Genomic DNA, 14,414 nt, shown 5'->3' on the forward strand with positions numbered 1-14,414 from the left:
CTGATGTAGGCAAGGAGTTGTACGGGTGCCTGTGGGCTCTGAAAAGCCTGTGGGGCTGTCTGGACCCTCAGATGTCTCCTCATCCAGGTTCACACTGATGAACCATCACAGACGAGGGAGCTGTAAAGAAGGATGAAGGGAACAGTGGTCAAGAGAAAGGAAGAGCACAAGAGGATGGATTCTGTGGAAACCACAAACGCTACTCAGGCATTAATTTATTGTCCTACAACATGAGGTCACAAAAACTGGTTACAGTGAGGCATGAGCTCAAACGCACAATTTCTCTCCTGATGAATACCGAAGGCTAAAGAAACTTCTGTGATACTGAGGTAGGCTCTTTTATTCTTTAATAATCTCATTCTTACTGTCACAGGAAAAAGGAGCAACATTCCTTTCGCCCATGTAAACCTCCATCTCCTAATGGAAGGCAAAAGAAAAACCCCTTTGCTGAATGCAGGGGGTCATGCTTGACTCCAAGGAGGCTTGCTCTAGTTTTGCTTTTAATTAACTAAGAGAAATAGCCGATGTGTATTATTATATACTCTCAAATGTATTTTCAGGGCCTGAAATATTACTTATACCAGAATCTTCTTACCACTGTGATTCTCACAATTTGTCCTTCACTAAATGTGACATCCCTTCTTTGAAAAACCCCTAGTCATTGACCTCTCGGAGCTGTGTATTGAGTATCACCATAGTGTAAAAACTAATATTGCACTGAAACACAGAAACTTCCATGGCTTTGGTATTTCTAACATAGCTATATCTTAGTTATAGACACAATAAAAATACTCAAGAGAAAAACATATTTTCTAAGATACTTTAGGAGAATACCCATCTGCTCTATGATTCTTTTCTACCACCCCTCTGAATTTTACCAAGACCAAAGAGGCAGCATGATTTTTGAAGAAAAGAATATTGCCTACCTTTTGTAAGATTTTACCCAACCTTCTAACTTGAATGTACAGTAAAGTTTTTCTGGAAACAGTTTTTCTGGAACACAAAGCACTTTAATCATTATATTGCTACAGTCTGTGTAACAATTAAATAGTAGAATACTTCATTTATCAAAAAAGTCACAAGAAAATTCATTAAGAGACCAAATGAGATGGAGAATCAATGTCTCCTAACTTTCAATTCACATCTAAGAACTTACGACCCCATCTTATTTATGGGACTTACAATGTGAGGGAAATAATGGGAATGATGGCTTCCTTCTTCCACATTCGTGGGATATAATGGTCTTACCTATAACAATAATCAACTCATTATGACTGTAAGGTCTAGAACAGAACCATCAGCCATGCTGTACAGAATGATTTGTCGTTAAACTAATGAATGAATAAGCATGTGTGTGTGTGTGTGTGTGTGTGTGTGTGTGTGTGTGTATGAAAGACAGAGATGTGAAGTCATCAAAGAAGGCTGAAGCAGAAATAGTAAAAACCAACATCCCCCAGGAGAATAATCTTAGGTACTTGAGAATCAAAGATCTTAAGGTGGCAGACAAGCCCAAATTTTAAGACTAGGGCGAATCTAGATTTCTCTCTTCAACAGGATTGATTTTCCCCTTCTTACGTTTCAACCCAATGAGGATTAATCCCATTTTTTACCATACCTTTTACTCAGTTGTCAGTTTTATCTCTGTGTAAGATGTGATATGGGAAAAGAAAGATAATGAGACTGAACAGACATGAAAGAGAGGGTCAGAGAGAGCTCTGGCCTTGTTCACATGTGGAGAGGTAGATTTATAACGTACAGAAATGAACCACTGACTCCCGCTTTTTCCTCTTCTCCCTTCAAACACTGTATATAATTTTGCTTTTGTAGAAGAGAGGCTACTTTATATTCTTTCTTAATGGAAACAGGTCTTAAGGTGGAGAGATGCAAGCAGGGTTTAGTTTGTGGATGGGGTTGGGGGTAGAGAGAGGTTGCTCTCAAGAGATAACACCTGTAGGGAGGGGAAGAAGGCAGGATGGGGCGGAGGGAGACCCTGACCTGTGGAAGTATTGCAAGGGAAGCCCAGTCTACTCGGGAGTTGAGATGGCCCTTCAGAGTTTTTCCAAGTGGAATAAAGGGGGACAGCCTTGTGTCTCCTCATCAGTCTGTGATTTGGCTTCAGGCCACTGCCAAGAGGACATAATCCTCAGGAAGGCAGCTCCCCATAGCTTAGGGTAATACCTAAGGAGGGAGGCAGCCATATTCCCAAGTCCAGGGGGATGAGTGCCCTGGCCCTGAAGAGGGGACCTGGGCAGAGAACCATATGTTTACTATGTATTTATTATGTGCTCTCACAAGTAATTGTTTTCATCAGATAGAGAGATAGGCATGGCTGCAGAGATAAGAAGACATTGGAGAATTAAGAGAAAATAAGAGAATTCAAAGTTAGCTAGTAACTTGCAAGAAGAAATTGGAATTTAATGTTTAAATGGCATTTTCTTTACATCTGTCTTAAAAAATAATTAGAATTGCTCTATTTACTACGGTGCCTACTAACCACGTGTCTATTGAGCACTTGAAAACATGGCAAGTCCAAATTGAGATGTGCTAAAAGCATAAGATACACACCAAATTTTGGAGGATTGATAGGAAAAAAGATATGAAATATCTTATCAGCAATTTTTATATTGGTAACATGTCAATGTAATACTTTAACTGTATTGGGTTAAGATATGTTGTTGAAATTAATTTCATCTGTTTCGTTCAACTTTCTTAACGTAACTATTGGCAAACTTTAAATTAGTTATGTGTTTTGCCTATCTTGTCATTGCACAGAGCTGGTCTAGACTAATTTTCAAGTCTGACAGAGGGGTCATTATCTCAGGCCACAGCCTAAGACAGAGTATTATCGGAAAGGGCCACAGAATGATGAGTGCAGAAACCTCCGCATTCTCAGAGACTCACTTCCCTGGCCTTTCTAGAACGGCCAATGCCAAAGCACCTTATTTAGTTCTTGAGAGGCCAAGATAACACCTGCGTCTATAACCAGTTCGTCCTCATTGGTAGAGTGAGAATCGATATAGGAAGTAGCCATCCTTCTTCAGAACCAGAGCCTCTGGGAAGTAAAAAGTGCTTGCTTTACTCACAAAGGGGAGATTCTGACTCATTTAAAACCCTTTCTTCAGGACAAGGGAATTGTATCAGTGATTAATGAGGGTGGATTAGAAAACAGCTGGAGCCCCGGAAGCCAGGTCCTGGGCGCAGTAAAATAGTCCCTCCATTTGCCGGGAATATGACCCGAATGCGGCACTAGATGACGATCAAGCAGAAGCATGAGTCATAATGAAAGCAAAAAGAAGGTAACATAAAGAAATTACTTGTAATTTGTTTCTGTCACCAACTGTGCTGTACTTTTGTATTTGTTTTGTTCATTGCCATCAGTTCCATACCAGCCACGATTTCTTCTGCTCGTGATTTTATTTCAACATCATCCAGCTTCGCTCATTGCTTCCACTCTAACTGCCAGGAACCAAGGCCAGATGTTCATCACCTCAGACTCAATGGCTCCAGCTTCCTCCCAGTTTTTCTCTCTTTAATATGATTTAGCGTGGTAGGCCTTTGTAGATCGTCTCTTCTAGAACATATTGCTCTACTGCTCAAAAATCTAGAATGACTTCATATTGGTTACCCAGTCAAACCCAGATTCACTTTGGTATTCCAATAGATATGCAAAACATGTTCATATTTCTTCTTCCTTCTTCTTTATTACCTTCACTTAAAATGCACTTCCTACTCTTCTTCCCTTTGAAATTATTTTGACAGCTGCCTGGGTGGCTCAGTTGGTAAACCTCTTCCTTTGGCTCAGGTCATAATCCTTTGAGTCCTGGAATGGAGCCCTGCATGGGGCTCCCTGCTCACCTGAGAGCCTACTTCTTCCTCTCCCTCTGCCACTCCCCTGCTTGTTCTCTCCCTCTCTCTCTCTCTGTCAACTAAATAAATAAAATCTTTTAAAAAATGGAATTATTATGAAATATGAACATCAAATATATATAAGGCTTTATTCAAATTCCTTACTCACTCTAATTTAGAATTTTTTCTCCATTGATCCCTGACTTTTCTGAATTCTATAATACCTCTAATTTGTATACTACATGATTATTGTATGTTCATATCTTTTTTTCTGATTACTTTGTGTCTATAATCATTGAACTCTCAACCAATTGGTTAGCTCCCCAAGATCAGAGATTATATCTTATACTTCAAATCAGAAAAATAAATTAATATTTACTGAATGTTTTCTTCCTATCAGTCACTGTAAACTGTGTTTAACATTTGTTATCTGGAATTCTCTGTAGCCACTTTTCCTTGTGTGTGTGCTTTCCCTTTATTGTTTCCATGTTGCCCTGCCAGATTGCCCTGATGCCAAATACTCCAACCGAAGTAGGGAAGTAGCAGATTTACTGGTGCTTTGGGACAATGATGGTAGAATTTCCACTGATAATTTCTACTTGGGCTGTAGCCTCCTGCCTTGCTCCTGGAATTCCCTCTCACTTTAAAATTTTCTTCCTTTCTCTCTAGCTCCTTCTAACTGATCTTGTTTTATGCAAAAACAGTTTAGCTATTTCTTTGATTCATTTACAAATGGAGCTATAAGGAGGTCTCATTTTCAAAGATAATCACACACATTAGGGGGCTTCTAAAACAAAGATTGGTCTCTTTCTCTGAGAGGTATTCTGAGAGTGTTAAGTCATTACAAAAATCTATTATACAGACATTTTCTCATTTAATCCTCTCAATAATCCATTACATAGTCTTTCATAAAAGATAGGAATTTGTGTTCAGCTATTGGCATTATAAAACTGGTTGTTTGGATTTAAGAAATGAAAATAACTAGTTATGAAATATATTCTGTCTTGTTTCTAAGTTGTTTGGTTAGAGAATCAGTCAGATGCATTTGAGTCATTTCCTGTGTGAAATACAATGTTTATACATAAGAGTAGCTTGATATTTGAAGATTATAACTTCTTGCAAACTAACTCTCATATTTCTTTAGATATGATTCCATGAGTGAGTCCAGTCTGGTGGAGAGACCACAGAGCAATTTGAACAGGTAAAATTTAATATAAATAATTATTAACTATAATGGGATACGAGTAACAGAAGATAAACTAATACATAAAAATAACTCTAAAGAATACAGAAATAGGGGCTCCTGGGTGGCTTAGATGGTTAAACATCTGCCTTCTGCTCAGGTCATGATTCTGGGGTCCTGGGATCCAGTCCTGCATTGGGCTCCTTGCTCAGCAGGGGGTCTGCCTGTCTGCCTCTCCCTCTTCCTCTGCCTGCCACTCCCCCTGCTTGTGGTTCCCTCTCTGTCAAATAAATAAATCAAATCTTAAAAAAAAAATAGCAGAGATATGAAGCAGCCACTTCCCTTGTGCCTGAGATAGACAACCCAAGGCTGAGATTCAGAAATTATTGGAAAGAGCAGCCATAGATATTGAAAGTTAAGAATTTGCCAAGGTGCCACTGGAACTTGCTGGAAGTCTGACTTCTGGATCTTGCTGGAAATGTGCCAACTAGGTCCCAGGGAATGGTGTTCATGGGAGTGTTCATGGAGACACTGTACACAAAGTCGAGGAGATGCAGCAGCTGGCCACTAAGTACAGCTGGCTGCCATACAAGGCCCTGGTGCTTGTGGCACACACACAAGCCCCTGTGCCACAGGAACTGGATGCTGGAAAAGCCACCCACACTTGCAGAAGCTTGCCACACATGCACACCAGAACCAGGAAGCAAAACCCTTTCTTTCTGCATTTTTTCTCCAGCACGCTCTACAAACAAAGTTTAATGTCAAATGGCAAAGCAAAAATACTCCAAGGGTCCAGATGCATGTTTAGGGATCAGGTAAAAAAGTTGAATTTGGAGATGGCAGATAATAAATTGATAACAAAAAAATTGCATTCACAAAAATTCCCCACTTTCTAATGTATACTTCTAAGGCAGGAAACACCATTTGTGGTTCAGGCATTTATAAAGCCTAGGATAATTGAACAGAGAGAGGAAAAGAAATGAGCAAGTAAGATCATGTTGATTTACATTATACAAGGAAGAGTCTGAGGAAAGAGTAGGGGAAATTAAAAAAAAAAAAAGAATACAGGAAGACTTCAAGAAGATAATTTTGAGATTTGAAGAGATATTGATATTGGGTTTCTTCCACATACAACCCTGTGCTGAGAGAAGTCACAAACAGGAACAGCTTTATTTGGGGGAACCATAACATTTTAAAGCTTTTCGAGTCCTTCAGACTTTTAAACCTCCTGATTGTTTTTCTTTAACATATTGAAGATTAAATACAACAAACCTGGGTCTAATATCCTGCACGTAAGTATTTACTAAATCTTTGGTGCTATATTTATTGTTTCTTAATCAGCCAGTCCTGATACTGCACGATAATCCTCTTACTTAGTTTCTAATTAGTCATTTTCCATTCATCAAAGCATGTTGGAAATCCTGACTGCTTTCCTTAAGTTCTCATGTCCATCCTCAAATCTAAAGCCCAACTCAGCTGATAGTCTAGTGGCTGATGCTGGTAGAAAAACCTCACCAGCCTTCTACTTCTGTGCCTTTCCACTCCATCTTTTATTCATATTTATTTTTCCTGCTTCAACAGCAGCAGAAACATCTATCCTTCTACCTAATCTTCATCCTTTCCTTTCCTCTTGATTTCATGCTCTTCCTTCTTCCTATGCCTTTTGTGGCAACAGTTATGCCCTCCTCTCTCTCTTTGAGTTTTGAATTTCTCCCTGTTTCTTGGCTCTTGCTCCTCAGTCTGTAAACACGCTTAAAACTTTGGACTCCCTTTCAAAATTTTCTCATTTTTTTCTGTCTCTTTTTCACAGTACTCACTTAAAGATCTTCTATACTTACTGCATCCATTTTTTCACCTCCTCAAATTCACTCTTTGTTGAAGACTGTCTGCCAGGCCTGCTTGGTAGATGCTTTCCTTGGTCTAATCACATAGTATAGTCAAACTGAGCACTCATTATAAAGCATATTTTAAACCTTTTTAAAAAGTACCCTAATCTCTGGATATTGTCAATGAAGATGGACATGATACCAACTATCCATCCGTCCATCTGTCCCAAACAATGATTTTCTAAGGATTCTTTTTCCTCAGATGGTTCCTCAGAGGATGACTGCTGGGCCAGTGCTAAGGCCTTTGTCTAGAAGAATGTTGGAAAAATAAGACTGAGTCTCAAGACATCTTTTGACCATCCATCTTGGATGTGACCAGAATACAGGCATTCCACACTCCCACCTCTGGCTCCACTTAGAAAAGTCTTAATCTCTCCTCATGACTGTTACAGCAGAAGCTGGCATCCCTTTTTTTCTTTTACAAATATTTTATTTATTTATTTGTCAGAGAGAGAGAGTGAGTACAAGCAGTAGGAGCAGGAGGCAGAGAGAGAAGCAGCCTCCCTGGTGAGCAAGGAGACCAATGTGGGGCTCGATCCCAGGACCTTAGGATCATGATCTGAGCCAAAGGCAGACACTTAACCTACTGAGCCACCCAGGCATCCTAGAAGCTGGAATTCCTTTTTCACTAGTTTATTTCTATCTCACACCCTTATAGTGGAGCTGAACCTTATTGAGACTAGTTAACTATTTTATAATTTATTTGGGTAAATAAAGCCTAGTAATATTTTAAATCAAATGGCATGTTTATCTGTAAGATATTTCAAACTTATTATACACTTCAAATAAAAAGTGTTTTATTCTAAACATAGTTAAAACTACTTTTCCTTTTCTAACCATATTTGATGGTAAAATTCTCTTTTATGGATTATCAGGTATTCTCCATTTTCTTATTTCTAGGTATTATCCACCCTCAACTCTCCCACCCCTGAGATGAGAAAACTCTAAAAAGCACTTTGAAAAATCTCCTGGACATGACACAATCCAATGTAATCTTCTGTCTTACATCTCTCTGGGGAGTAATTCTCTCCTTCCCTTCCCAGCCTCCCATACTGATATTTGTGAACATGGCTAACCCTGGAAGTGAATCCTAAAAGCAAGACCTTATTTTACTCATTATTGAGTAAAAGATCTTCACTATTAGGTAAAAAATCTCGTGGGCAAGATCCTTATTTTACTTAATATAGTCTAAAATATAGTACCTTATAATTAGCAGGACTTAAAAATATTTATGAATAGAAAAATAATTGGTCGTTTGTTAGATGAATGACTATCCCTCAGGTAAATTTGTTTTTTCTTCTTTGTTTTTATTCTTTGCCTACGTGCTATAGTGTGACTATCTCCTTAATCTCTTTGCTTCTATTTCATTTGGCTTCTATTTATTACTTTCTAACCTTCATTGTATCTTCTTTTTCCTCTCCTGCATGGAACACAACATTTTACATGGAATGACATGTTTTAGTTTGTTTCTTGCAGTTATTTGAGTTTTTCATTTTATCCCAAAATAAATGAGTGATAAAAATAAAACACTGAACTAAGCTGCCTATTAAAAACTTTAGGGCCTAACTGATCTTTCTCCTGAGGTTAGTAGCTTTCAATAGGAAAAATCATATAGTCTAATTAAACCATACAGTTTAATTATTTTATATATATATATATATATATATATATATATATATGTATGTATACCATATAGTCTAATTAAACACAAGAAACATCATTCTTAGAGAAAGATTTGGGATATGCCTGTCAAATGAGATAAATCCTTGAAAGTTGCAATTTTGAACCCAACAGGTTATCACAATTATTAGAATAAATTGTGTAAAGTACAGTTGTGAAATTATAAACCTGTGTAAAATGCTAAGAAAAAAAAGTAAATTTAACAGTGGAAACATTGGTGTGGTACTGAATTGATATTGGTCTCAGGTGGGCAACCCTGTCCAAAATAACATAATACTGTATCAGTTGTTTTGGTCATGTTAGTACTATACAAATCCTTTCAGCTTGATGAATTATGATCATTTTATGGCCTGTTAAGGGATTCAAAATGAAAGAACTGACCATCCAGCAGTCCACTCATCCTATGTGTTTACAATAAAATGCAAACACATTAATAAGAGACAACCGAAGACAGGGTTTGAAGGAAATATTTAAGTTGAAAAAAATGCTCCTCTTTGGTTCAGTATTATTTTATGTACACGACGGAATTAAACACCTACATTTCTTTTGTGTCAACATCAAGGCCATTTATGAAATCAGTATGTAAAAAAAATAATATACCTCGTCAAATATATTCAAGTGAAATAGTGCCCCAAATATATTCTAACAACTGCATGGTTAAATATTACTTCCTGTAAGCCTGTTTCTCTTCCCAAGGCCCCATGTAGGATTTGGCCTTTAATTTGGATTTAAAATTTATGAACTAATAGGGCTCACAGCCAATTTCTTCTTCAAATGAGATGCTTATGGGATGATTAATTTCATGTAAAGAGGAATTTGGTAATACATCCATGTGGAAAACATCTAATTACCAAAAAAATGTCTGCAATGCTTTCCATCTCTATTTCCTATTTTCTAACCTATGACCTGAGTAAAAAGTTTAATGATTTAGGAACAAATAAAAGACAATCACCATTTGTGTGAGACAAAAATTACTCTTGATGTCCTACAACCCAATCTCTCTCCCTCTCTCTATCTCTCTCTCACTCTTTTTCATGCAATTGTTGACCAGGTCAGTATAACAACATTGTCACATTATTCTTTAAGGTAAAGACAGAATCTAATTAAAATTATATCTACATAATAGACCTAGTTAAGTCCCATAACCACTTAGTAAATACATGTTGATCTTTTTATTTACATTGATACCTATTTTTTTGCCCTGCCCATAGTCTGGACATTAAATCTTCCTTCTGTTGACACAGAATAGCATATTCATAGCCATCTTGATTCATTACAGCCATCACTTCTTGGGATAAGCCCTCTAGGCTAAATGTACGTATCCTATTTAATATCAAACATAGGTCTAAAGTTGACTATTTTTATGCTATGCTTACAGCTGCTCTATTACAACTGCTGTTGCTTTTCTGGTCTAAACATTAATTCCTACCAATTGCCAAATGATAGGTATGTTCCAGGCAATATGCAAATTCTTTTTTTTTTTTTAATTTTATTTTTTATAAACATATATTTTTATCCCCAGAGGTACAGGTCTGCGAATCGCCAGGTTTACACACTTCACAGCACTCACCATAGCACATACCCTCCCCAATATCCATAACCCCACCCCCCCTCTCCCAACCCCCCTCCCCCCATCAACCCTCAGTTTGTTTTGTGAGATTAAGAGTCACTTATGGTTTGTCTCCCTCCCAATCCCATCTTGTTTCATTTACTCTTCTCCTACCCCCTTAACCCCCCCATGTTGCATCTCCTCTCCCTCATATCAGAGAGATCATATGATAGTTGTCTTTCTCCCATTGACTTACTTTGCTAAGCATGATACCCTCTAGTTCCATCCACGTCGTCGCAAATGGCAAGATTTCATTTCTTTTGATGGCTGCATAGTATTCCATTGTGTATATATACCACATCTTCTTTATCCATTCGTCTGTAGATGGACATCTAGGTTCTTTCCATAGTTTGGCTATTGTAGACATTGCTGCTATAAACATTCGGGTGCACGTGCCCCTTGGGATCACTACGTTTGTATCTTTAGGGTAAATACCCAGCAGTGCAATTGCTGGGTCATAGGGTAGTTCTATTTTCAACATTTTGAGGAACCTCCATGCTGTTTTCCAGAGTGGTTGCACCAGCTTGCATTCCCAACAACAGTGTAGGAGGGTTCCCCTTTCTCCGCATCCTCGCCAGCATCTGTCATTTCCTGACTTGTTCATTTTAGCCATTCTGACTGGTGTGAGGTGATATCTCATGGTGGTTTTGATTTGTATTTCCCTGATGCCGAGTGATATGGAGCACTTTTTCATGTGTCTGTTGGCCATCTGGATGTCTTCTTTGCAGAAATGTCTGTTCATGTCCTCTGCCCATTTCTTGATTGGATTATTTGTTCTTTGGGTGTTGAGTTTGTTAAGTTCTTTATAGATTTTGGACACTAGCCCTTTATCTGATATGTCATTTGCAAATATCTTCTCCCATTCTGTCAGTTGTCTTTTGGTTTTGTTCACTGTTTCCTTTGCTGTGCAAAAGCTTTTGATCTTGATAAAATCCCAATAGTTCATTTTTGCCCTTGCTTCCCTTGCCTTTGGTGATGTTCCTAGGAAAATGTTGCTGCGACTGAGGTCGAAGAGGTTGCTGCCTGTGTTCTCCTCAAGGATTTTGATGGATTCCTTTCTCACATTGAGATCCTTCATCCATTCTGAGTTTATTTTCGTGTGTGGTGTAAGGAAATGACCCAATTTCATTTTTCTGCATGTGGCTGTCCAATTTTCCCAACACCATTTATTGAAGAGGCTGTCTTTTTTCCAGTGGACATTCTTTCCTGCTTTGTCGAAGATGAGTTGACCATAGAGTTGAGGGTCTATTTCTGGGCTCTCTATTCTGTTCCATTGATCTATGTGTCTGTTTTTGTGCCAGTACCATGCTGTCTTGATGATGACAGCTTTGTAATAGAGCTTGAAGTCCGGAATTGTGATGCCACCAACTTTGGCTTTCTTTTTCAATATTCCTTTGGCTATTCGAGGTCTTTTCTGGTTCCATATAAATTTTAGGATTATTTGTTCCATTTCTTTGAAAAAAATGGATGGTACTTTGATAGGTATTGCATTAAATGTGTAGATTGCTTTAGGTAGCATAGACATTTTCACAATATTTATTCTTCCAATCCAGGAGCATGGAACATTTTTCCATTTCTTTGTGTCTTCCTCAATTTCTTTCATGAGTACTTTATAGTTTTCTGTGTATAGATTCTTAGTCTCTTTGGTTAGGTTTATTCCTAGGTATCTTATAGTTTGGGGTGCAATTGTAAATGGGATGGACTCCTTAATTTCTCTTTCTTCTGTCTTGTTGTTGGTGTAGAGAAATGCAACTGATTTCTGTGCATTGATTTTATATCCTGACACTTTACTGAATTCCTGTACAAGTTCTAGCAGTTTTGGAGTGGAGTCTTTCGGGTTTTCCACATATAGTATCATATCATCTGCGAAGAGTGATAGTTTGACTTCTTCTTTGCCGATTTGGATGCCTTTAATTTCCTTTTGTTGTCTAATTGCTGAGGCTAGGACTTCTAGTACTATGTTGAATAGCAGTGGTGATAATGGACATCCCTGCCATATTCCTGACCTTAGCGGAAAAGCTTTCAGTTTTTCTCCATTGAGAATGATATTTGCGGTGGGTTTTTCATAGATGGCTTTGATAATATTGAGGTCTGTGCCGTCTATCCCTACACATTGAAGAGTTTTGATCAGGAAGGGATGCTCTACTTTGTCAAATGCTTTTTCAGCATCTATGGAGAGTATCATATGGTTCTTGTTCTTTCTTTTATTAATATGTTGTATCACATTGATTGATTTGTGGATGTTGAACCAGCCTTGCAGCCCTGGAATAAATCCCACTTGGTCGTGGTGAATAATCCTTTTAATGTACTGTTGAATCCTATTGGCTAGTATTTTGGCGAGAATTTTTGCATCTGTGTTCATCAAGGATATTGGTCTGTAGTTCTCTTTTTTGTTGGGATCCTTGTCTGGTTTTGGGATCAAGGTGATGCTGGCCTCATAAAATGAGTTTGGAAGTTTTCCTTCTATTTCTATTTTTTGGAACAGTTTCAGGAGAATAGGAATTAGTTCTTCTTTAAATGTTTGGTAGAATTCCCCCGGGAAGCCATCTGGCCCTGGGCTTTTGTTTGTTTGGAGATTTTTGATGACTGTTTCAATCTCCTTACTGGTTATGGGTCTGTTCAGGCTTTCCATTTCTTCCTGGTTCTGTTGTGGTAGTTTATATATCTCTAGGAATGCATCCATTTCTTCCAGATTGTCAAATTTGTTGGCGTAGAGTTGCTCATAGTATGTTCTTATAATTGTCTGTATTTCTTTGGTGTTCATTGTGATCTCTCCTCTTTCATTCATGATTTTATTTATTTGGGTCCTTTCTCTTTTCTTTTTGATAAGTCTGGCCAGGGGGTTATCGATCTTATTAATTCTTTCAAAGAACCAGCTCCTAGTTTCGTTGATTTGTTCTATTGTTTTTTTGGTTTCTATTTTATTGATTTCTGCTCTGATCTTTATGATTTCTCTTCTCCTGCTGGGTTTAGGCTTTCTTTCTTGTTCTTTCTCCAGCTCCTTTAGGTGTAGGGTTAGGTTGTGTACCTGAGACCTTTCTTGTTTCTTGAGAAAGGCTTGTACCACTATATATTTTCCTCTCAGGACTGCCTTTGTTGTGTCCCACAGATTCTGAACCGTTGTGTTTTCATTATCATTTGTTTCCATGATATTTTTCAATTCTTCTTTAATTTCCTGGTTGACCCATTCATTCTTTAGAAGGATGCTGTTTAGTCTCCATGTATTTGGGTTCTTTCCAAATTTCCTCTTGCGATTGTGTTCTAGCTTCAGAGCATTGTGGTCTGAAAATATGCAGGGAATGATCCCAATCTTTTGATACTGGTTGAGACTTGATTTAGGACCAAGAATGTGATCTATTCTGGAGAATGTTCCATGTGCACTAGAGAAGAATGTGTATTCTATTGTTTTGGGATGAAATGTTCTGAATATATCTGTGATGTCCATCTGGTCCAGTGTGTCATTGAAGGCCTTTATTTCCTTGTTGATCTTTTGCTTGGATGATCTGTCCATTTCAGTAAGGGGAGTGTTAAAATCCCCTACTATTATTATATTATTGTCGATGTGTTTCTTTGATTTTGTTATTAATTGGTTTATATAGTTGGCTGCTCCCACGTTAGGGGCATAGATATTTAAAATTGTTAGAACTTCTTCTTGGATAGTTCCTTTGAGTATGATATAGTGTCCTTCCTCATCTCTTATTATAGTCTTTGGCTTAAAATCTAATTGATCTGATATAAGGATTGCCACTCCTGCTTTCTTCTGATGTTCATTAGCATGGTAAATTCTTTTCCACCCCCTCACTTTAAACCTGGAGGTGTCTTCGGGTTTAACAATATGCAAATTCTTATGGCAGTCCCTCAAGGCTGATATTAATTCCCTATAGTCTCAGAGAGATTAAGTGACCTGCTCAAGTCACAAACCTACCAAGGACCCAAACCCAATTATGTCTCAGTCCAGGCTCTCCCCATAAAAACAAAGATGAAAAATTGTATATCTAGTGTGAGAAATAAAGGAGAAATTCACAAACTGGAAGAAACCGAAGAAGCTTATAGTGATCTTAAATTAACTTCATAACTCTTTGAAGGAAATAAAATAATTGTCTTTTTCTTTCTTGCTTTGACTAATGTAATCATTTATCAGGTTTTGGAAATAAGTACTTTGTTATGCTCAGGGTGAATGAAGTTACTTCCCCTGCATGTTCTCTCCATT

General features: G+C 37.8%; 1 long non-coding RNA gene across 1 annotated transcript; it reads left to right on the forward strand.

The window, feature by feature from the left end:
- Positions 1-3,109: 3,109 nt before the first annotated feature.
- LOC125095480 (uncharacterized) lies at positions 3,110-9,902 on the forward strand. The gene is made up of 3 exons (XR_007125911.1): positions 3,110-3,296; positions 4,991-5,047; positions 9,807-9,902. It is a non-coding gene; the product is annotated as an uncharacterized LOC125095480 (long non-coding RNA).
- The last annotated feature ends 4,512 nt before the right edge of the window (positions 9,903-14,414 follow it).

This window comes from Lutra lutra, chromosome 3 (genome assembly GCF_902655055.1).
Source record: "Lutra lutra chromosome 3, mLutLut1.2, whole genome shotgun sequence".
Lineage (NCBI taxonomy): Eukaryota > Metazoa > Chordata > Mammalia > Carnivora > Mustelidae > Lutra > Lutra lutra.